Source organism: Lynx canadensis, chromosome A2 (assembly GCF_007474595.2).
Source record: "Lynx canadensis isolate LIC74 chromosome A2, mLynCan4.pri.v2, whole genome shotgun sequence".
NCBI classification, from domain to species: domain Eukaryota; kingdom Metazoa; phylum Chordata; class Mammalia; order Carnivora; family Felidae; genus Lynx; species Lynx canadensis.
Genome location: NC_044304.2, coordinates 30,759,907 through 30,786,152, shown reverse-complemented (window position 1 = coordinate 30,786,152; position 26,246 = coordinate 30,759,907). Strand labels below are relative to the sequence as shown.

The 26,246-nt window shown below is 39.9% G+C and overlaps 1 protein-coding gene across 1 annotated transcript in view; it reads right to left on the bottom strand.

Annotated features, from left to right (window-relative positions):
• Positions 1 to 26,246, bottom strand: part of SYNPR (synaptoporin) — a 314,555-nt gene that overhangs the window by 287,747 nt on the left and 562 nt on the right. The gene's annotated exons all lie outside the window — the stretch shown is intronic.

Below are 26,246 nucleotides of genomic sequence, written 5' to 3'. Positions count from 1 at the left end.
GCCATTTAAACATTATCACCGACTGTGGAATGAACAGCTTTTTTGAACAGACCTAAACTAGGAAAAGAGTGCAGAAAAGCCATAAGCACTCTTTGGAGAATTCATGTGATGTTTCAAGGTTAAGTGGGAGCACATTTTTATGTTGGATCAGTTTTACAGCCCTTGGTGACAGTATAGTTTTGCTCCTCAACTGCTCCTCAACTGTACCCATTGGGAGGGTTTAATTAATTACATGGGACTTCCTTGGGACATGAACCCTATGTCCCTTAACCCTCACAGTAGATCATGATGGACAGTGTGTCCAGATAATTCAGCTTTCCCTTGGTCAACTCAAAAGAACCACTCTGCTTTATGGGAGAACACCAGGTAACACCAAACAGTGGTGTGGCTTCTTTAAAAACCTCAGCAAAAATTGCTGGTAGAGTCTAAAAGATCATGTCTGTGAAGTGATAATGAATTTTTTAAAGGGGGAAATAAATGAAACTAAAGTCTACATTCAGTGTTTTCATAACTCTTGATAGCAGCTATCCTCTGTACTTACCAAGAGTCAACCCTGTCCTTAGTTTTTTACAGTTTAAAATTCCATGCTCACAATAAATATATGACGTAGGTATTTGTATCCCAATTTGATGCATAAGATTAAAAATTCTTCCACACTTGGAAGTGATTGAGCTCAAACCTGAACATGAATTTCTCTGGCTCCAGAGGATTAAGTACCTTCTACGGATATAATGAGTTACCGCTTAGTAGGCATGCTCGCACAAAGGGCTCATATGCTATTTGATTTGCAACATCTGGCAAATTGGCTAAACAGATATTAATGAGTTTATTCTACATTTGAACACCTGCACAGTATGTACACTTGAAGCTTGTACATGGAACTGGTTTGCCCAGGATTTCACGAGTTAGTAAGTGGCCAAGACAGGACCCAGATCAAGGTCTTTTGAGGAATAAACTCAGGCTTCCTTCCCTCTACATCAACCTGCATTAAAGAGATGCTTGGACCAGGGCACCACGAACACAGCAGTGATGCTTACAAGTGTTAAGTTCATATAGAGTATTTTATTCTCAAGTTTTTTTCTGACTTCACAATTACAAGGTAGACTATCTCCAAAGCCAGTATTTCTACATGAATACTTTGCAAAGTCTTATAACTAATAATCTTCACCTCTGAAAATATACATAAAATGCCTTCCTGTAACTCACTGTTAATTTCTAAGCTTGTTATGAGGACTACGCATTATATTTGTATCTAGAAAAACAACACACACACACACACACATATATATATACATACATATACAAACATATATGGATGTTTGTTTATTTATTTTGACAGACAGAATCTCAAGCAGACTCTAGACTCAGTGCTGAACCAGATGCAGGGCTCAATCCCACGACCCTGGGATCATGACCTGAGCTGAAATCAAGAGTCAGACATTTAACTGACTGAGGCTCCCCAGGGGTCCCTCCAAAATAGTTTTAAAGACACATTTGAAGAAAAGATGATAAAACATTTATTCAGCGTGGCTGTTGAATACTATTGATGGTTTATTTCAATAATGAAAATAAACTCATTAAAATTTTGATAAAATAATCTCATTCACTGAAGAATGTAATATATCACATGCCTAGATAATTTGAAGACCATTGCAATAAAGCGGTATAGAGGAGAATATAATCAACTCAGAGTCAGGCCCACTGAGATTTAAATTTTGTTCCTATAATTTAGTCACATGGCATTGGACATAATGGTATTTCCAAAATTCAGTCTCCTAATCTACAAAATAATGGCAACCTTTCAAGGAGTGATGAGGAAACATAAAGCCCCTCACATATTGCCTGCCATGAAGGAAATGCTCTAAAAAGTGTTGTTTCCCTCCCACTAATCTATATGAATGATAAAAATAGGTTCCTGCTGCAAAAGCCCAGTTTATGGTGGGAAACACCAGCCTAACTCAAGAGTGCATACAGGAAAGCCATGAGTCTTCCAATATAGAAGACATTTCTTTTATGAAAGTTCAAAGAAGTAAAGGAACAACCTGGGAGTTTGAGATGGTTCTAGAAGGATGGGTAAAATTTCAACAGAGGAGAAAATAATGAAACAAGGGATGTTGAGAAAAATGACATTCCAGGTGGAAAAATGACTAATTCATTTATTCATACATCCATTCATTTAGGAAATATTTGCATGCCTATCATGAAACAGGCACAGCTCTAGGTAATGGAATTGTAGAGGTGAAGTTGACAGACAAGCTCATCCTCATGGAGCATACATTCCAGTGAAGCTTATGTGTAACATTCGATATTAGAGTGAAGTTAATTCATTTGACATCAGGTGAGCATTTGAATCTTTTTGTGCTGTAGAGGGCAAGATGGGAACTTTACAAAATCCAGAAGTGTCAAGAAATGACATGAATTAATGCCATAAGCATACACCTGCTAGTTATTGCTAAGTTTCTACAGAGAATTTTCTAAAATAGTTCAGCTCTCCTCATTAAGTCATATGTATTTAAGCAAAACACTGCTGCAGAGAATTTAGAAGAACTGTATAAATTACAATGTGTCATTTTCAGAAGATTCACATCGTAGCCTCAGGACAGAAAGATCTTACTTTGGTGAAGGAATATTATAGGAAATTTTAATTGTTCATATACTTCAGTACAAAAATATCTCTCAAAATAATGAATGCTGGTATGTGCATCAAACTCAATATGAGATGGCCAAACAATGTCCTGTATCTATTTCTTCCATACCAATCCAACTTAAAAAACAAAGGCTAAATCCTTGTATTGGAGCCTGTTAAAGAAAACCACAAAATGGAGTCTTTTTATAACTAGGGTAAGTCACCAAACTAGTACTTAATACCTAACCTAACTACAGCATCAACTTACCCCAGAAATGTAGTTTTAGGGAATTTCCTGGTCTGCCTCAATGAAATTATCTGTCAGTTCCCTCCTCCACCCAAGGAAGATGAGGTAATCCACCTAAAAAAAACAAAAAACACCCTTGTCCTCATCCCTAAGGGAAGGTGACCTTGCCTCAAACAATCCTTTCTTTTGGTTTGCTAATAACTTCCTTACCCCACCCTCTTTCCTATAAAAACCTTCATTTTGTATAATTCCTCAGGCTCCTTTCTACTTGCTAGATGAGATGTGCCCAATTCATGAATCATTGAATACAGCCAACTTGATCTTCAAATTTATTCAGTTGAATTTTGTTAACAAGACTTTTCTAGATATTGTTGTATGGCTTGAGCTGTCTTTTAAGTCGGTCAATACTTACAAACATATGTCTTTTTAAGTGTAGATATTTAAAAATAAGTGCTCAAAATTCACATTTTCTGAGGGCGCTCAATGTATATTAGGTACTATGCTAAGCGCATTTTGTTCATATACTTCAGTACAAAAATAAATTTCTCAAAATAATGAATGCCGGTATGTGCATCAAATTCAGTATGAGGTGGCCAAACAATGTTCCATATCAATGTATATTAGGCCCTGTGCTAAGCACATTTCATACCTAAAGGTTATCCAAAACATCTAAATATCCAGATGTATTTCTCCAACTTGTCAGTGTAACACTACTGAAAAGAAAGTCTAGGTCTACAAAACGCCAGATTAATAACAGAGCATGAAAGAATAGTATTCCTATTTTTCCAACAAGGGAACTGACACTCAGAAAGTGATTTAAGGTCCTATGGGGAAACAAAGATTCAGGCCTCAATTTTCTTTTTTTTTAAATTTTTTTTTAACGTTTATTTATTTTTGAGACAGATAGAGACAGAGGATGAACGGGGGAGGGGCAGAGAGAGAGGGAGACACAGAATCTGAAACAGGCTCCAGGCTCTGAGCAGTCAGCACAGAGCCCGAAGCGGGGCTCGAACTCACGGACCGTGAGATCATGACCTGAGCTGAAGTCGGACGCTTAACCGACTGAGCCACCCAGGCGCCCCTCAGGCCTCAATTTTCAAATCTAGTTCTCTTTTCACTAAATCATATTCCACTGCATTGAATAAAAGGATTTCATAGAAACAGACCCCTCTACAGCTTTATTTGCCAATATGCTTTTTTATAAATGAGGTCTATCTAGAGTAACATTCTTGTCTTTGATCAGATTCCCTAGAGGCAGAACCTGAGAAAAAGATTTAGGTGCTCTTCATTTATTGGGGGTGTGCTCTTCAGGAAAAAGGAGGAGAGAGAAGGAGGAGGAGGTGATCAAGGACATGATATCAGCTAGAAGTGAGCTATAGTCTGCCCTCACCAAGGGCTCTGAAGTGTGAGTCATACCAAAAGTGGTCCCTCCTTGAGGGAAGGGAACCAGCCTCTTGTACCCTGTATTAGACAGTCAGTGGCTGTATGTTTCCCTACAGAGTGTAAGTTCCTGGGTGTGATGACTTCCACTCACCCAAGGGATACAGGAGTGCTGATGCATAGGGGCACTTGTAGCCCAATGTTTATAGCAGCACTTTCAACGTTTATTTTTTTTATTTTTGGGACAGAGAGAGACAGAGCATGAACGGGCGAGGGGCAGAGAGAGAGGGAGACACAGAATCGGAAACAGGCTCCAGGCTCTGAGCCATCAGCCCAGAGCCCGACGCGGGGCTCGAACTCACGGACCGCGAGATCGTGACCTGGCTGAAGTCGGACGCTTAACCGACTGCGCCACCCAGGCGCCCCTATAGCAGCACTTTCAACAATAGCCAAAGGTAATTCTCTAGAGAAAGGGCAGCTCTGACCTGTTGGCAGTCAACATTCACAACAGCAGAGGGAGGAGGAGAGGGCTGTGCACTAGCTCGATAAAGGGATCTGGGCAGAGGACAGGGTCCACCATAATTACTTGATCCTTAAAGCAACCTGAAGATTGGCAGCAGGCTGGTGAATACCAGCACCATGACACTTTTTTTTTTTTAACCAAAGCATTGGAATCAGCAGTTCTGTGCTGATGTAACCTTAGAATGAAGACATATAGGTGGATGGATGGATGGATGGATGGGTGGGTGGGTGGATGGATGGATGGATGGATGGTCAGGCAGAACAGACAGAAAGGAAGAGAGAGTAGGATAGCAGAATTCAGCACCTTAAAATATGTCTCTTTGGCAAAGCATCATTTTAGGCTGATTATTTTAAAGAAACTGCAAACACAGGAGAAGCTCTGAAAACTGAGTAGAAGTTATTTTGTAAGAAACATTCACATTTATAAGAGAAATCTTCATTTGTAAGGGAGTACAGGAAGAGGATGATGAGCCAATCTCTAGAAACTCTTATCAGTGCAGAAGGCATGGATTTAAATCTGCATGAAAACCTTATCCATGTTTTCTGTGCTTTTCCTGGCAACCTCCCATAACCAGCTCCCCATCCTCAACTTTTTTTTCTTGTCTTTAGCTGAAGATGGTATTTAAGGTAATGACTTCAGCCATTTTGGGAAGTTACTCAGTTTTCCTGGGTCTCTACTATGTATACAGTAGTTATACATGTGATTAGCTTTTGTCTGTTTTTCTCCTGTTAACCTCTTTCCTATCAACTTAATTCTTAGACCAGCCACAAGAACTTTGATAGGCAGGGAAAAATTTTTGTTCCCAACAATAGATAGATGCAATGTACCTTCCAGAATTCACACTCATAACTCCGAATACAAGTACATTTTAAAAGGGGGCTCTGGGCAGTCAGAGTGGTTAAAACGAACAAATCAGGAGACTATAGATGCTGGCGAGGATGTGGAGAAACGGGAACCTTCCTGCACTGTTGGTGGGAATGCAAACTGGTGCAGCCACTCTGGAAAACAGTGTGGAGGCTCCTCAAAAAATTAAAAATAGACCTACCCTATGACCCAGCAATAGCACTGCTAGGAATTTACCCAAGGGATACAGGAGTGCTGATGCATAGGGGCACTTGTAGCCCAATGTTTATAGCAGCACTTTCAACAATAGCCAAATTATGGAAAGAGCCTAAATGTCCATCAACTGATGAATGGATAAAGAAATTGTGGTTTATATATACAATGGAATACTACTTGGCCATGAGAAAGAATGAAATCTGGCCTTTGTAGCAACGTGGATGGAACTGGAGAGTTTATGCTAAGTGAAATAAGTCAGGCAGAGAAAGACAGATACCATATGTTTTCACTCTTATGTGTATCCTGAGAAATTTAACAGAAGACCAGGAGGAGGGGAAGGGGAAAAAAAAAGTCACAGAGAGGGAAGGAGGCAAACCATAAGAGACTCTTAAAAACTGAGAATAAACTGAGGGTTGATGGGGGGTGGGAGGGAGGGGAAAGTGGGTGATGGGCATTGAGGAAGGCACCTGTTGGGGTGAGCACTGGGTGTTGTATGGAAACCAATTTGACAATAAATTTCATATTAGAAAATAAAATAAAAGGGGGCTCTGGGTAACAAATTTTATTAAATGCTAATTGCCAAAGTAAAATTCAATCATTTGAAGCCAAGTCATAGTCCCTCTTTCCCCTGCCGCCCATTTCTGTTCACCCACTAGCTCTTCTCTGACAAGTTCTTCTGAAACTGGCAAAGAAACCTGGAAGAGTTAGCCAAAGGATATCCGAATCGCTCTTGAGCGCTGGTGAAAAACATATCCCGATTCTGCAATCAAGGACACTCAACATTTACTGCTAATTTTAATACCAAGCTCCTCTAATGATTAATGAATTCAACGAAGCTGAAGACAAGACATGGAAGTACCTCATCCTGCTGCACAGGAGATAAGTCTGAAGATTAGTATCCCCAACATCTAAATGACTGTCACCACCCACAGAGATACCTCCTTTGTGCTAGTTTCTCAATTATCATGAAACCACTACCATCAGTCTCCTCGGGGTTTGTGATTCAGCTTTGATTACCAAATTCCTGGGACTGTGCTTCCTTATCAACTTTGCATTTTATCATACTTGAAAAAAGTTAGTATTAATAAGGTCGAGGTAGCAACAATTTTCTCCCTACCCCACTGTTCCTTCATGAAGAATTTCTCCCCGCCCCACCGCCAAAAAAAAAAAAAAAACAAAAACTGGCTAGCCTTGTATACTACATGGTCCTGCCTCTCACCCCAAATCTAGCAACAGGACCCTTGGGTGAACCATGCCATAGGTGGAGCTGAGTCAACCATTTTCCCTCTCTTGAGAATTTATGCCAAGAGCAAAAGCGTTGGACACCTGAACTGTGAGGTCAGAATCGGGCTTTGGGCAGATATGTCTTCTTTGAACACACAAAAAAGCAAAGCAAGATATTTACAGTAGAAAGTCGGAGAAATGGAGCCAAGACACAAAGAGAAGCAAAGAGAAGATACAACAAAGGCTCAGCAGGATGACTCAGAAAAACACTTCCAGCTAATTTTCCAGCTCCCAGGGCTTTTTCCCTCTCCCTCTCCCTCAGGAGGCCTGACTTACCTCTTACCTTTTGATAAATCTTATACCTTCCTATTCTACTTTTTCTTTCTAAGCCAGTTTGAATGGGTTGTTCCTTGCAGTCAAATGACTTCTGTGTGATGATCTCTGATACACTGAAGAACCAGGATGGAATCTTTTTGTGGTTGTTGTTGCTATTATTTTTATTGTCATTATTAGCTCAGCCAAAGCAAAGGGGTGAATGCACCAACATTTAAAGAATATTTGAAGAACATCTATTGTGTATCTTGTCAGAGACTGGTAAATCTCTCCTCAAGATCCATTCTATCTCTATTATTAATGGTTTTGTCATGGAGGCAACATGCCCAGCTAGAAAGTACATTTCCCAGCTTTTTTTTTTTTTTCTTTTTTTGCACACAGGGTAGCCAGGTGGTACAATTAGAGCCAACAGGTGTTCCACACTGGTCCCCAGAGTCTCCCCATGGGATTAATCTGCAGTTGCCAATAGTGGTAACATTTGAAATGTACTCTCTCTCTTGCCTTACTGTTCATTCTCATTTTTACTTCTCCACTCCCTTACCAGTGATTCCTAGGATTACCTCCCCAATAAACTACAGGAATCCTTCTCAGTCTGCTTTTGGGGAACAAAAGGAGTTAACAGGAGTTAACTTCCACAAAGCCACCCTTGACTAATGAGGGATGGACGCCAAGGGGTTACCGTTCTGTCCTTTTGTCCCCTGGGGGTAGAAAGTCCTGAGATGTATTTCATGAGGCTACTCAGGAAGCCCCATGAGTTTATGCAACAACCTCTCCCAAGGAGGACCAACTCTATAATGCGCCCTTCAATTATTTTGCTACTATCTCCATTTCCCTCTCCTGGTCTCTCATGCCTGCTCCCTGGTATCACGTCCCAATACACTACCTTCAGAGACGCCACCTTTGACTTAGGTTTTGCACACAGGGGAATCAAACTAGGATTCTGCAAAACTAGGATATTTGGGCCATCTCTACAGTTCCATACTCTCTCTGAGTGACTAAATGGGATGGGGTGTGTGATACACACGGGATTGTACATTCCCAGTTCTTGTCCATATGGCTGACACCACCACCTCAACGCAGCTGTTCCACTGTCACTCTCTTTAATCTGATTACCATTCTCTTATTCCTCTTATATGTCCCCCTGAATGCTGATGGTACTGTTCATATGGCCACTGTCAAAACATTACCACACTACCTTGCTAATCGTAGAATAAATGTCTCAGCATGATTTCCTGCTAACTAAACCTTGAAGAAAATGTTTAATTTCACTGTATCACATAATATTGAGCAGTCTTTGTAGTTTTTATCCTGCTTCCCAAATAAAATGCATAACCTCATTAAAAAATCCTAATATCCTGTGGGATATTCTTGCGCTGACAAATTAATGCAAACTTTGACAACTGTCATCTTGCTTCGTATCGGGGGCAAATAGGAAACTCTTTCATTTGCTTCATCTTTTTACTTCAATGTACAAAATGGATGTGTAAATGTAAAAAATTCATAAGCACATAAAAATAGGTAAAATGCATAAAAAGCATAAGCTAAAGAACTGGTAAAATTTGGAGAATGTGCAGTCTAATAAATCTTTGCAAGTTGGTTTCAAAAACTCCTGGAGGTCAGCTTTATATGATGTGCACTAAACAATAAATGTAAAAATGAAATTTCTAAAGAGCAGAGCCACTTCACAATGAATATATTCTACTACCTAGCAGCCAGTCTCTATCTAAATTATTTACTATAGTTCAACACAACCCCCCTCCTTGTAAACCAGATGGATGGGCTAATTCTCACCACTCTGCCGTATAAGGTAGTAACCACCAGCTATTTAAAGGTAAATCAATTAAAAATAAATAAAATTGAAAACACAGTTCATTAGTTCCAAGTACTTAGTAGCTACATGTGGCTATTAGTGACGACTACATAGAACAGTGAAGATAAAAACCTCTCCATTATTGCAGAATGTTCTGTTGGACAGTCCTACTCTGCATAAATACCCAGAATCTTCTCCCATTAGGATTCATTCATTCATTGATTCCTTAAGCTATAAATAATTAAACTGTACTTTTTATGAACAGAATTCTTTGAGATTATACTGGTTGACTGAGAAATTCAGTTTTTCTCAATGCCTCACCAAGTACCCAAATCTGTATTACCAACTTCCTCTACATTGTTGTTGCACGTCAACTGGGGAGACCCCCGGCTCTCCTGGTGGCTTGACCCAGACTGTCCCAAAAGTGTCAGCAAAGGTTCTTGGTTTTGACGTGAGAAAGAATTCAAGGACAGACACACAACACAGTTGATGAGTGACACAAGCAGGAAAGTTTATTAACGCAAGAGTATACTCTCCAGGAGTGAGAGAGAGAGAGAGAGAGAGAGAGAGAGAAAACACCCTGGGGGTGGGGTTTCTATCTTTTCCTGACAGTTGTTAATTAGAGGGTAGAATATTCATTACTTGGGGTGGGAACGCAGGGTTTCCCACTTTTTCTTCCTAATTTGGTCAGGGGTCTCCTCTCCTGGCACCCACCAACCTGGGCCTGTCTGGTTTGACCTGGTTTCTTGTGGAGTGCTGCCAGGACAAGGTCTCTGACTTCCCTAACAGTTGTCCATGACTTCCTCATTGCTGGCCTCCAGGTATCCTATTAGAACCTAACTAACTGCCTACTCAAACAATACAAGCCACCGCCTCAGTTCCATTAAGGTTTTGGCCCAAGAATAGTCCCGATATTTCTATGCTTTTGACACTTAGCGAAAAAAAAATTATCTTCTCTGAAGAAAGGCAAAAGGGACCTGTGGACTCACTAATTCCATCATTTAAAAAACCAAGTTAGGATTAATCTCTGAACACCAGAAATGATGGAACATCAGACAAATTGCTCCTGAAAATCTCTTGTGCAAGAAGAGAACTTGGCCAGGTCCTTAGGGGTGCAGAGACAAAGCTCCCAGGATGCCAGAATGCTGTGGTGCAGTGGGAACAAGCTGGAGACTATGGGCCATATCCAGAATTCAGCCATGTTTTGTTTATTCTGCAAAGGATGGCTCTTATAATGTTTGAAAAATCGAAGATACTCCCTCTATTAAAACTTGCCAAGAATAGCACCAAAATCCTTATCTATTTTCTCAAGAAAAGTGGAATTCTATGGAAACATTGGGTCTGTGGTTCCACTCAAGAATTGGCTGGCAAAGCAGATGTTCCTATAAGCAGAAATCCATGTTCCAGTGTGCCAATTCAAAGCAAATCAAAACTATCCTTTCCTTTATTGTTTTATCAAGTGGACTTCTAAAAAAAACCACAAAAAACAAAAAACAAAACAAAACAAAAAACAATTCCTGAAAAAAAGGCCTTGTCTTTGAACTGCAGAGAATTTAAGAACTTTGCTCTGCCTGCCCATCACAGAATCCACCTTGGTGGATATTTTTTTCCCCCGAGAGGTACAAATGGCCTGGCTAGATGGTGGGGCTTGTCTTCAGGTATAACCTTGGTTCACTTACAGCTGTGGATGGCACACCTGTTGGCTAAGATGGCTCTTCCTCTTAGGGATCTGGTCCCTGGGAGAGAATCAGAACTTTTTGTCTCTCTTACTGCTAGGTTAAGCACACATGGTCTTTTTTAAACACAGAAGACTTGGGTTCAAATTTCAGCTGTTCTATTATCTACTGTACACAATTAAACATTCCTTGTTTTTCTTTTTTCTTTTTTAAGTTTATTTATTTGAGAGAAACAGAGACAGCACAAGTCGGGGGGGTGGGGGGTGCAGAGAGAGAGAGAGGAAGAGAGAGAGAATCCTAAGCAGGCTCCACACTGCCAGTGCAGAGCCCAGTGCGGGGCTCGAACCCACGAAGCCATGAGATCATGACCTGAGCCAAAAGCAAGAGTCAGACGCTTAACTGACTGGGCCACCTAGGCGCTCCACACATTACTCGTTTTTCTAAGAGTCGTGTCCCTTAAACATGGGAAAATAATGATGCATACGTTCTAAAAGAGCTGTTAGAATTAAATGGCATAACATGTAGAAAGCATTTCACACAGTGCCTAGAGCTCTGTAAGTATACAGTGAATGCTAACAGCTGTTATTTTAATTCACAGGGAGGCCAAGGTGGCCCAAAATAGCCATATGTAAGGCAGAGGCAGAGTGCATCCATAATGCTGATGCTGTTGATGATAGCAAGTGTGGTCAGGAATGTGATCCAAGAAAGAGAGGACATAAACGCCCGTGGCATCAGACAGCTGCTGAATTTATTTTACTTCATCAAAGGGGAGTTCTGTAATCTCCAGCCAGATATGCCCCAGGATTCCTCACAGGGTATAGGGACACTATCCACTCTGCCTTTCCCTCAAAACAACTGTTAAAGTTCTAAATGTCTCAAACCTGAAGAAGGTATGGTATAAATTTGTATACATGAGTCACTATATATGAGTCACATATACATGAGTTTCACATTTCAGAAAGGTACTGAGCGCTTATGAGTATCATTTAAAGTAAAATAAGTTGTTTGTGATAAGTAAGTTCAATATTAACAATATAAATAAAATGCAAATAGAATAGTAAATTTATATGATAAAACTACTCATAAAGGTTTTATAACAATAGTAATTACCTTCAGCATTCTAAAAATTACATAAATCTGTTCTTATATAATGAAATAGAGAAAGAATGGCTTAGTATTTCCTTTTCTACCCAAGTCAGAGTATAGCAATCTAAATAATTTCCAAACGGTGGAGTAGTACCATGACCCAGAAAGATTAAGACAGCAGCTTATATAAAAGTCTACGTGGATAGAACCATGAATTTGGCACCCTCAGCTACTTCTTTATAAATCCATTCTGTTCATTAAAATATTTCCAAAAGAAAGTAAAAATATATCCAATGTTATGAAAAAATGTGCAATTTCTTTGCACCATTAAGTACATACTCAGCCAAGATTTCACTTCCACCTGTAAAACTGGACATTTAAATGATAATAGGTGCACTGGTGCTATCTCATTCCTGACAATTGTTTCAAATACCTTAAAAACATATAACCTTTTGAACCAGAAATTCTACATCCAGAAATTAAGCAAGTAATAACAAAAGTACACTAACCAGTTATTTTGATGGAGGGATTGGTTCTTTGGAGGTTAAAATTATTACAAATATACATTTGAAAAGTACTTAAACTAGAAACAAGTTAAATAATTTCCAGGACAGGCATACAGTATAATAATATATAGCCACAGAAATTATGGACAAAGACATTTTATCTAGTAGCCTGGAAATACACTCATATTAAAGGGAACGAAACAGGTGATAATAGTGCCTACCTATCTGTTATGGGTTGAATTGGGTCCATCCTGTCCTCCCTCCAAGATTCAAATGTTGAAGTCTTTTCTCCTGGTACCTCAGAATGTGGCCTTATTTGGGAACAGGGTCATTGCAGATGTAACTGGTTAAAATGAAGTCATACTGCAGTGGGATGGGCTGTAATGCCTTACGATTGGTGTCATATACAAAGGGGGAAATTTGGACACAGTCACACAAGAGAACATCATGTGAAAACAGAGGCTGAAATTGAGGCAACATATCATCTACTAGCTAAGGAATACCAAAAATTGTTAGCAAACCACCAGAAACTAGGAGAGAGGTATGGAACAGGTTGCCCATTGAGGCTCTCAGAAGGAATCAACCCTATCCATACTTGGGTTGGACTTGTACCATCCAGAACTAGAAGACCCTAAGTGTCTGTGTTTAAGCTACCCAGTTGGTGATGCTTTGTAATGGCAACCCTACCAAAAGAATGTATCATTTTTGCAGGAAAAAAGATACATGAACGTGAAAATGTCTGAAAGTATACTTTTCCAAATATCAGTGTTGGTTATCTCTCGGCAGAAGGACATTGGGTAATTTCTATTTACTAATGTTTGTGATTTTAAGTTAATAAACATTTTATTTCTACATAAAATGGCTCCAGATAACATGTCAAAAAAATTCACCTGAGAATACATATATGCTCAGTATGTTTGGATCATGGCAGGCAGAGAAGGGACAGGGGGTCCTACAGACATGGCTTGAAATCCTCCTTTGGTCATTTACTTATTTTGTGTACAAATGAGCCTTATAAGGTCATTCATTGTAAGGTATTAATGAGATTGTGTACATAATGTAGGTAGCACTGACATATACAACCTGACACACAGCAAGAGATCATTTCTTTACAGCCTTTACAGTGAACTCCCACTATTTATGGGAACTTTGTCCTTTTTTAAAACAAAGAAGTATGTTATTCCTTTTGGAAAATAGCTTCACAAATGCATGGTCACCTTGCCAAAGCCTATAGGCAGCCTGGGGCTCCAATGTGTCTGGGACACTGATCTAGGACTTGACAGACCAGTCTAATAGTTCTTTCCTTTCAAACCACACCTGCCAAATTTTACTATCCCACTCAAACTCATTTGGGTTATGAAGACCTGATCTTTACGGACTTTAATATGAAGAATGTATGTGTGCATGTATGGGGGGAGGGGAAGGGAGGGAAGATATCTAGGAATGTCTAGAAAAAAAAATCACACTCGTGAATTTTCCAATTTATTATTTCTACACATTGGTGGTAAGAAAGAAAGAAAATAAGTATGTATTGAATGCTTGCTATGTGCCATTACTCTTTGTAAATATTATCTTGTTTAATGAACACAGTAATTCTGCCTGCTAGTTATCATGATTTTCACTGGCATATATATTCAAGGACCGGAGAGGTTAAATAATACGTCCAAAGTCACATAGCTTCTCAGTCATAGGGCTGACAGTCAAGACCAGGTATTCTTTTTTAATGTTTATTTATTTTTTACAGAGAGAGAGAGACAGAGCATGAGCAGGGGAGGGGCAGAGAGAAGAGGGTGACACAGAATCCGAAGCAGGCTCCAGGCTCTGAGCTGTTAGCACAGAGCCCAACACAGGGCTCGAACTCACAGACCGCGAGATCATGATCTGAGCCGAAGTCGGATGCTCAACCGACTGAGCCACCCAGGCGCCCCAAGCCCAGGTATTCTTTCTGTACCAGATGAGGCAAAGGTAGCAAATAAAGCCAGACATGAAAAGACACACACAAATCAGTCTGCAATTTAAAATCATTTTAAAAGGAGAAAAAGTATAATATTTACACCTCAAATTTACCTACTGTGGCTGGTAAACTTGGTGGCTTCCCCTAAAATAGCTACAATACCACTAACAATTTCATACAGATTCTTTTTAACAAGTACATATCTTTTAAGATAAATTTCACATTCATATGTAATAATCATGCTTTTGCTTTCAACTGTTTCATAAGTAGAATTCGTAATGTTTTTCTGGCAATAGAAGTTCTTATATAAATTCTAGTAGAGGATTATGAAACATGCAAGTAAGCCTCCCCCCTTTCCTCAAACAACTGCAGCCAGAGAAGAACATTAAGGTATCACATCAGGCACTGCCCAAAGAGGAAAGATTCCCTGGACACCTGAGGTCTAGTGTTCTAGATTCAGGGTTAGTCAATATTTATTGAGCCCTCTGATAGGAACTTCATGCATGTTAATTCATTTTATTCCACAGCACTGTGTTAATGGATATTATCCTCATTTTATAGCTCAAGGAGATGAAGGGAATTGTCTAAACGTTGAGCCATTGATTCATTTTTATCTTTTAAACATATTTTTGCTGTAGGTAAAATCCCTAGAAATTGGAAGTTCAGCAAACCTGATTTGCCTATGAACTCATCCAAGTTCTGTGACTAAACTCAAGCTTGTGGCTCTAAGTGAGCACACTCTTAAGTCATCATGATAATCCCTACTTATCCAGCTACACCATTTTCCAGCTTAAATATCTCCCGGGATTTGTCATTCTTCACTCAGTTCATGGGTTCATACCTAGTAATTTCCTGGTATTGCTCTTTCTTTCAATCTAACCCTTCTGCCTTCTCAGTTCTTTTGGATCCCAGCTTCAGGAAGGAGCCCAGGGGGGATGCCAACTGTCTATCAGGTGCAGGCAAAACCATCAGGTGAATTAAGGGCATGAAAGCATAGCCAGGCAGTCTCATGGTAGACCAGATGGATATGTGAGCACTTCTTGTTAAAGCCATAGGGGGTATGTCTTTTTATTTGGCACACAAATCCTTCAAAATAGCAAATCCAAAGAATGGCAGCCCATACACACACACACACACACACACACACACACGGGAAAGACAAAATTCATTTGCTCCTTCTGCCTCCACGATGTAACCTTTGGCTTGAGTAATTTATAAGGCACCAAAAAAGAATTTAAGTGTTCACATCTTGCTAAATATCCAGATCCTTTCTGAATTCTATGGAACTTTTCATAATTATGTTTTCACAACACATTCCTGAACATGATTTCTTTACACAATAGATCAGTGAATAAAGATTATGTTAGAGGAGCGCCTGAGTGGTTCAGTCAGTTGAGTGTCCGACTTCAGCTCAGGTCATGACCTCACAATTCTTGAGTTCAAGCCCCGTATAGGGCTCTGTACTGACAGCTCAGAGCCTGGAGCCTGCTTCGGATTCTGTGTGTGTCTCTCTCTCTGCCCCTCCCCTGCTCACACTCTGTCTCAAAAATAAATAAACATTAAAAATTAAATAAAAAAAGATTTTGTTAGAAAAGAGACCCAAGATCAGCAAATCTTTATCAGGGAATGGGAATATTTTTGAGGAGTAAAAAGGTCCCTAAGAGGGTTTGGACATCCCTAGTCATTATGGAGACATTTAAATTTTGTTTGTGCTCTGGTAGCATGATAGTGAAAAGGGACCTGAATTGGGATTGAGAAGACATGACTTTAAGAAGGAATGATATATATTGTTACCACTGTTTTCACTGGAGAAATCATTTAATTTCAAGACCTAAGGGTAATGAGTAGTCGCTACTAATGCGAGCTAAGATGGAAAAAAATGATTAAGATGAAGGAGTCTGCCATTCAACTGCCTGGGTTCAAATCCTGGCTCTAGTCACTTACTAGCTGTATGACTTTAGGCAAGTAGTTTGATCTCTCTAGGCCTCAGATTCTTCATCTGTAAAAAGGAATTATTGCTTGGTCCTTCAAAGGTGATTGTGAGATTAAATGAAATAATACATGCATAGCACTTATTAAAGTGCTTGTCTCTACGTATTAGTATCCATATTACTTGTATCTATTTTATGATCATCTCACAATCAATGTGCTCACAACAGAGAGATAATAACAGAAACAAAAGATAATATGGCAATAATAAATTGAGCAAACTTTATGTTTATACTGTGCTAGAAATGTTAAGTGCATTTATAGGTAACATATCATCAAGTTTAACAATCTCTTCCTTAGTTACAGTTAGGAAGACTTAGTATGGACTAGACACTGTGCTGAAGGCTTTGCAAACATTATCTGACTTAACCCTTATGGCGACCAAAAGATGTGACACTTATATTCCTCCTTCGATGGCTGCAGACCCTGAAGAACAGCAAGATTATGCAGTCACCTCCACTTTCCATGGCTAGGAAGAAGAGCCAGTTTTCCAGCGTAAGGCACATGCCAAAGCCCAGGCTCCTTCACCCACCATGCTGCCTTTTTTCATGGTGATTCTTGCTTGTCAACCAATTTCTCTCCTCCTCTCCCTCAAACAAACAGCACCTATCACACCAGGCAAGCCAATGACTCTTTCATGAGTAGATATTCAGGACAAAAAAAAATTAAGTGGGGTAAGAATCTTAAACTAAAAACAAACAAAAAAACCACATTAGTGCGTTCCTGTTTTCTACCACAGGAATAAGCACAAGAACTAGTTAACGTAGTAATTAATGTAGTATTCTAACATTAAGCGCCAGAGCTCAATTAAAAAACGAAGTGCATGTGGTTTGAAGGAATACATTTTCCTTCACAAACGGATTATCTAATCACAGACAAGACCTCATCCTTCCTTTAAAGAAGAGGTGATGAACAAGTTGGCCTAAGCTCTGGAGCCCTGTGAGCTGAAGAGCCAAAGGTACACCCCCTCGAATAACATTACCAATGTGAGTCCACCAAATGATCTCATCATAGAGAATTCCAGGAATGCTGGTCCCAGATATCAAAGACGTAACATCTTGAGAAAACTGCCAGCACTACCTTAATGGAAGGTGTACTCATAAAACAAATGATGTATTCTTCCACTAGACATGTAAACTTCTTACTATGCCTAACGTGCCGGTGACTTCAAGAATTATCCCTCCCACTCTTCCCCTGAAAGAACAATGTAGGGAGACATGTTTTGAGTCTCATGATCCATTTCATTCAGGCTGTAAGTGACAGAGCCAACAGTGGGCATCTGATCCATGGGCAGCCAATCCATAGCCTGCTATGGCCTGGGGCTGATAGCTGTGCCCACACTGAAAGAACTATTAGCTGAACCGATCACATCCCTTCTCTTAGGACATTAGATTAGAATCAGGGAAAGAATGGGGTAAATGAGAAGAGACAGGGAACACAAAGAGATGAAGCAGGACAGTGGTCAAAACACAATAATGGCAACATTCTTGGTAAGGCAGTTGTCCTCATTGTCCTGAACACAAGACATGAGACCTACTCCTACTTCCTTCCTCACACTTTTGTTGTGTTTTGGTTATTGCCCTCACACTTGTATTGCTGTAAGAGTTCACCTCCTTTATTGTACAGTGAGGATGTCTACAACTCCTGTCTTTCTTTTAATAGTTGACTCGGCCTAGGTGAGTTACTGTGCTCCACAACCAAAAGTAACAGCTGAACAATTATTTCTATAGGAGTCCTTAGGATTCCTCCTCACAATGAAAATCATGAAGGCGAATTTACACCACATCCAATGTGTTCTCAAGGATTCATTTATTCAGTCTTTATTCTCTTTCCTCCCTCTCTTCTTCCCCCCTCTTCCTTCACCTAATACTTACTGAGCACTTACCGTCTGATGTTTTGATGGGATTTGTAAACATCTCCATAGTAAGAGTTGTTCTTACTCTGTGTCAAGCACAGTGTTAGACACTTAGAATCTAGTAATGAACAAGACAACTTGTCTTCATGGAGCATTTAGTCTGCCTGAGAAGCTAAAATGCAAACAAGCCATTAAAGAATGTGCTTGGGATGGGGCACCTGGGTGGTTCAGTAGGTTAAGCGTCCAACTCTTGATTTAGCCTTGGATCATGATCTCACGGTTCATGGGTTTGAGCCCACATCGGGCTCTGCACTGACAGTGCGAAGCCTCCTTGGGATTCTCTCTTTGCCTCTCTCTCTCTCAAAATAAACAAACTTAAAAAAAAAAAAAAAAAAAAGAATGTGCTTGGGGAGCCATCAGGAGGCTGACTTCTTCCAGTGGAACCAGCCTACTCAGAGAGGTCCTCCCAAGAGAAGTGACATCTAAGCTGACACCTCAAGGGACAAGAGGAATTTGTCAGCTAAATAGGGCTGGGTTAGAAGAGAATGGTGGTATTCCATGCAGAGGAAGAGACATTTGCAAAAGTCCATCAGATCAGCAAGAAACCATCACCAAAACATCTAAGAAATGTGAAATGTGTACAGAGCAAGAAACTGGATTTCAATATGAGAGACTGGAGAGAGGTTGGTGGTTGGGAAGGACTCAACCACTCAAAGAGAGAGATCAGGTGCTCATACTTTATGCCTCAACCTTCACACTAGGTCAGTTATCTTATGCTGCCCAGAGTCATTAAAAAAAATTTTTTTTTAACATTTATTTATTTTTGAGAGAGACAGAGACATAGTGCCAGCTGGGGAGGGGCAGAGAGAGACACACAGAATCTGAAGCAGGCTCCAACTCTGAGCTGTCCGCAGAGGACCTGATGCGGAACTCGAACTCACGAACCACGAGATTGTGACCTGAGCTGAAGTCGTAACTGACTGAGCCACCCAGGCGCTGCCCAGAGTCATTTAGACTAGAAAAAAGTATTTCTTTATCATTACCATCATGATGATTACAATTATCTTTACTTTTAGCGGACATTTAATAGTTTACAAAGTATTTTACATGCCTGATCTCACTTAAAATTTGCAACACTGTGAGAAGCAAAAGGTATTACCCCAGTATTCAGGTGAGGAAACTGAGGTTCTCAAAGAAAGGATACGTTAATAGAATGAACAAGAATAGTTACAAATATAGCCAAAGTCAAACACATGCCTGAAGAAGATGAAGACTCAAAGGAAAGTCATGTATTTCTACACATATTCCTTAGGGACTATTTTTTTTTCTATTAACACGTGACCTTTTCTTTTCTTTTTGAAGTTTATTTACTTTGAGAGTAGGGAGAGGGAGAGAGAGGGAAGGAGAGAAAGTGAGTGAGTGAGTGAGAGAGAGAGAGAGAGAGAGAGAGAGAGAGAGAGAATCCCAGGTAGGCTCCACACTGTCAGCCCAGAGGCTGAATCACGCGCGACTTGATCTTACAAACCGTGAAATCATGATCTGAGCCAAAATTGAGAATCAAACACCTAACCAACTGAGCCACCCAGGGGACCGGACTTTTTTGTTTGTTTGTTTCCCCTTACCTGGGTCAGGAAGAGATGTAAATCCTCTGGGGAAGAGAGAACTAAGAACAATGTCTCTACTTGAGCATGAAGGCAGGATCCCTACCCTGGGAGACTCCCAAGTGCCAGGTGTAGCTGGGTATTAGGGTGTGGTTAATAACTGCCTGCGGTTGATCCTACGAATGCCTTCATCTACAAACTGGAGAATTCATTTGGATACATGTAACTCTTCCAAACATAAGCAATGTCTATGGATTATGATTTAAGAAAAATGAGGAAGATTCTCTCCCTGCACCTCAACAAAAAACTCTGGAGAACCAACTGCCTGCAATTCTTTCAAGAGACCTTTTCCTGCAGGTTCCACACTGACCTCGCTGCAATGTTCTTTGAAATGCAGATACTCCAAGGGCAAGTTCCTGAAGAATCATTTATGAAATGATAAAAACAAATAAAGAAAACACAACAAAAACCCCCAACCATGACAGCATGGTATACAGAGAGAGGGGCTTAAAGAGGTACATGCAAGGTGAATACAGATTTTCTACTTCTGAATTTTGCCAAGATTCTAACTCGCAAGAGGTTTCCATAACGTTCTAAATTACCTTCCAATGGATTTCTACTTTCTCCTTTTTCATCATCCCCAGAATCACCCAAATCATTATCATCATTATCATCATCATCACCACCTTCATAATTTGTTGAACGCTTTTTATAGCCCAGGCACCGTGCAAGGTGGTTTACTTTCATTAAGTCATTTAATCATAATGGCAACCCTTTGAAGTAGGAGCCATTATCAATCCAATTTAGAGATGAGAAAAATAAAGTCTAGTGAAATTAAATAAATTGTCCCAGGTCACCATGCTAGTGAAAAATAAAATCAGGATTCAAATCCATAAGTAACATTTTTCTCTTTTTTTCTGTACTTATGGGGCCAAACACCAACGGTCTTAATAAACTTGGAAGTGCATTAAGTGATGAATCCATTAGCATACTGGGGAGTTGCTCTTTTATGAAAAGTGTATTTATTGATTCATATTCCAATCACACATGATTTTTGTCACTAATTGAGAGGCTAGAAAGTTATAATTAAATCCACATTAATGTAGCTTTGAAATTACATCAGGCCCTCAATGACAGATTGCTGCTCATAATTTAAATATCTCGCATGTTAGAATTCCCTGTCGTGTTTATACTTAGGAAAAAAAGAAAGACTTGTCTGACTCATGCACACAGATTTTTTTTAAGAAAATAGAAAAAAAAAAAAAAAAGGACCACAAAATGAGATTAAGTTATTGGCTTTATAATCATAGTCATTTTCTATGTATTTTAAATGAAGAGATACTAATTTTTAATTAGAACCTATTCGACCTTGGTTAATTAACAACCAACATAAAAAATAAAACAATATAAAAGACAACTGATGTCTGTTATATTCGTCTCTAAATGCAAACCCTCCTTGGCATTTTCAGAAAAGCCTTCAAAAATATATCTTAGTGGGTGAGATAAACACTGCAAATAGGATAGTATCTGCCTTTTAACATTTCTTTGAGGATTAGAGATAAGATACAGCAGGTGCCTGCCACACTGAACAAGGCAGAAAAGTGCAGCATTTAAGAGAATACATTTGGGAGTGAGAGTGCTCAAATCTTGGCTTTGCCACTTCCCACAATTTTGTTCTTGATCAGTTAGTTAAGTCCCTGCGCTTCATGGTGAAATGGAAATATTAGTCATATAGATTTTAATGTGCTGAAACATTTGAAAGCACTAAAATATAGCGCCTCACATGAAGCCTGCATGAGAAAGGTAGCTCTCGTTCCTTTTCTCATTAAGTGTTCAAAATGGTGATACGTTATGTTAATTATATATTATATCTTATTAACTATATTATTGCTTTATTTTGTTACTACCAATCATGATTATAAATGCTATTAGTATCAAGTAAACAGAATGTCTTCTGTTTGTTTGGAAAACATATTTGAGGACTTAGATTCAGGGATGAAGTTTATGCAAAGCAGGTGCCTCCATTTACATGAAGTAGTAGCCCCTATGGCTCATCTGTCAGACACACTGCATCCCTGGATTGGCTGGCTTCCTTTGGAAAGGCAGAAAGGAAAAGCAGAATGGAAACGTGAAGTTCAGGGTTGTTGCAGAAATGGTATAGCACAGTTTGAGATGGATGTCAAAGATTAAGGATTAGAGGAATCAGGCAATTTGACCTAGCAGGACTTTCTATAGGGACAGAATCTGGACTTGCAGCATCATGATGCTGGAAGACTGTGCTGAATATCATTTGTGGAGCTGAAGTCCTTTTGATGCCCTTACATCTACACTAATTCTGGTCCTGGGTGATGGAGATGTGTTGGGGTCTGCCACATTCTAGTACACATAAATCCACAGGTGTATATTCAGAGCTTTGTAAATAGTACAGGGAAGAAAGAATGTGCTGATGATACTTTAAAAAAAAAAAAAAAAAAAGACCAAAGTCCAACTAGCAAAGAACTGAAGTAGCAAAGTAAGAGTGATCAGTGGAAGGCAGGATTCTATTAACTTAGTTTTCAGAGTAAGACTGAGAAATGGGGTAAATGTAATTTTTTTTTTTTTTTTTTTTTTTTTTTTTTACCATTTCCAAATCAAAGTTTAAGAGATTTGTTGGATCTATTCTATCATCACGGAATAAATGAAACAGACCACTGGGATCAGTGTTATGTCCTGAATTTTGAGTTTGACTCAAAAGATAGTGAGAAGTCCTTGACTTCATTTAAGTAGAGATTAAGAATTGCAAGTTTTGCTTCAAAGTCTTTGAAATTGGCTAAAGCTTTCCCCTGAAGGCTTAGCTTTTACACATTATTTAAACTTTAAATCTACTATATCCATGAGCCTTTCCTAAGCAAAGAGCACATAAAGTGCATGTTTCACCCTAAGGCTATAAATCCAAAATCAGTGGATGTCTTTAGAAGTAACACAACTTCATATGGCCAATCCATAGGAAATCATTCATAATATAAGTTATTTTAAAAAATTACAGTTGTGCACAACTGCAGACAAGTGACATGCCTGTGGTTCTTCCTGCATAACATAGCTTTCCTTCACCCCCTCCTCTTCCCATTGCACCTCAAATTACACCCTTTGGAAAAAAATCAGTTTTAACGGTTCCGTGGTACACATCTATGCTTTTCTCTATGCTCAGACAAATCTGTTTCTCTTTCTCTCTCACACACAACTATATGTCCCCTTTTCTATTTTTTACAAAAATAGCATTATACTCTGCGCATTACTTTGAAATCTGATTGAATAAATTGTTGACTAAAAAAATGAAAGCCACTTGTTTTCATTTAATGGAACTTAATTAAACTTGTTTAATTTAATTTTGCCAAATATTAAGAATGAAACCCTTTTTGGGGGCACCTGGGTGGCTCAGTCGGTTGAGCATCCGACTTCGGCTCAGGTCATGATCTCACAGCTCGTGGGTTCGAGCCCCACGTCGGGTTCTGTGCTGATGGCTCGGAGCCTGGAGCCTGCTTCGGATTCTGTGTCTCCCTCTCTCTCTGCCCCTAACCCACTCGCATTCTGTCTCTGTCTCTCTCAAAAAAATAAATAAACATTAAAAAAAAAAAAAAGAATGAAACCCTTTTTTTTGCACTTGACAATTTTATCAAAGACAATTACATATACTGACCTTAAGGTCAATGCATATTAATTTAACTCATTCTTTTTAATGGCAGTATAATATTTCATAACATATATGAATCACACACTAATGATTTTCCTATGAATGGACTGTTTCCAGCTCTTTCCTCTACAAATGATGTTGCAGTCAATATCCTTGAACATGTATCTTTATATACACTTTTATTTATAAATACTGAAAAACAAAAGGATTATAGTTCAAAAATTTTAAGGAGCACCAACTTTAAAGCTGCTTTCCATAGAAAAGGAGAAACTGGGGTATTATTAGTGCTCTGTCATCATCAATTTTCACCTTTAGCTCATCACTTAACTGTTTACCAAGAACTCTGAAAGGCACTAGGGGGGAACACAGAGACAAACAGAACAAGTTTCCTGCTAAGAGATCACACGCTCTCTCATTGTCACTATTTCCTACAGAAAAAGATGGCTCAGAGAGGCTCCTCCTACTAATGCATACGGTAACATAGATATTCCTTCTCTCTCCACTTTGTTAAACTTGGTAACTAACCTTCTTCTATTTCTCTGCTTTCACCTCTTCGCCTTAGCACTTATAAAAGGTAGATCAAGGGGCACCTGGGTGGCTCAGTTGGTTAAGCATCTGATTTCGGCTCAGGTCATGATCTCACTGGGTTTGTGAGTTTGAGCCCCGCATCGGGCTCTGTGCTAACAGCTCAGAGCCTGGAGCCTCCATCAGATTCTGGGTCTCCTCCTCTCTCTGCCCCTCCCATGCTCATGCTCTGTCTCTTTCTGTCTCTCAATAATAAATAAACATTAAAAAAGATTTTCAAAAAGGTAGATCAACTAACTTCTCTGACTTTTTAAGCTTTGTTTTGGTTTGTCCCCTTGTTTCTTTTTTGTTTGTTTTTGTCCCTTATTCAGGCTCTCTTCCACAAAGAGAATGTAGTAACTGATCTGCAAGCATAAGCTATTCCACCTTATAGCCTTAGAGGCCTAAAAGAGAGGAAAGACTATAAATATTTTAGGTGTAATAAATGTTCTACTAATCCTTTCCCTCTCCCTTTCTCTCTCCTTCTCCCTCCCTCCCTCCCTCTCTCTCTCTCTCTCACCACGCACATCAAGAAAAAAACAACTATAATGCAGTGTGATAAATTCTCATGAATAAAATGTAATGGAAGCCCAAAGAATGGGTTGAATCATTCTGTTTGGGGTAGAGGAAAGGAAAAGGAGGCAATATAAGACAACTTCCTGAAGGTAATATTTAAGCTGAGGTTAAAAGACACACATTTTTTTCCAGGCTTGGGGTATGAGGACGAAGGGAAACTTAAAGTGCTTTTGAGTTTTGGAAGAAACCTGGATAGCTTAGGGTAGTGGTTCTCCAGCTTAAAAGTGCATAGGAATTATCTAGGGAGCTTGTTTAAAATGCAGATTCCCGGGCACCCATCTTCCCAATATTGTGAACTGATGGTCCAGAAATCTGCATTTTAAACAAATTCATCCAGGTTTACTGTACTTGGAAACATACTGGTAGAGGCTGTGTGGTGAGTAGTGACATGGAATGATGCTGTCACAGGACTGAAAAGAATACAGATTAATGTGTCAGGTAAAAGACAATGTGAGACAATCAGAGATACCAGAAAATTGATGTCAACTCTTTGAATCTTGTTTTGAGACACAATGGCTTGGCAATGGAGTTCTGATTTTGATCAAAAACGCCTGCTTTTCCACAGGGAATGTTTATTGAATGTCTGAATGAATGAATGAGGGCAGAATTCTGAGAAAGCGACCGGAAGCCTCCCAGACCATGAGCCCTGCTGGCTTTGTTTAACCTGGCTGTAAGGGCCACTGTTTTCTAATGGCCATCCAGAACCGCTAGTTCAAGCTTTCCAAATGCTGTCTTGATGTATGTCAAACTGATACATTCCTGCATTTTAATGCAGGTTCACAAACAAGGCAAACGTGATTACCCTGTAGATCATCCGTGTAAACGCACCACAGTTGTGTAGCCAAAGCCACACGCTAGCCCTCGGAGCTAAGATCAGGGAGGACAGAGCACGCTCTTACATAATTTCCCAGCTAGTCAGTGGTAGGGCCTGTGATTAATGCTACATGACGGGCTTTGAACTTTCTGTCCAGATAGGTCCGCTTGCCTCTCAGAGCTCCTAGCAAGAGAGAATGTGCGACCTGCAGATTTCACTCTGAATAACCATCATCCCAGCCAACAACACCAACACTGCTCTGTGGCCCCGTGAGTAGCTGTTTCTGTGCCTCCCTGCTTGTCAACAGACAGGTTGCCAGAGGACTGGCAAAATGTTTTTTTAACAGGGGTACAAAGCCAAAGAGTAACAAAACTTCGGAGAGCCCAGTGGCTGAAGAAAGCTATACCAAGAAGGCTGGGGGCATCGGGGGAGGGGGGGTGGTAGGTTGTCCTGGGAAGAATCATTAGAGCCCTGGAGGAGTGGCCGGGGTAGAGAAATTATAACGTGGAAGGAAGAACTCCTGCTGTCTCCACCTACAGCATTCACAGCCTGGAAGCGCCTCGCTGGAGCTCCCGCAGGGCGGCTGACCACAGGCTTCCAGCATCCCAGTCCGGGCGCAGAGCTGCCTCAGTGCTGAACAACTTTCGAGCTCCGCCAAGTGGAGGCCCAGCCTTCAGAGAGTCCCTCCTCTCCAGCCTTCACCACCCCCCCCCCCCCCCCCCCCCGCGCAGAAGTGCAGGTGAGGCCCGGAGC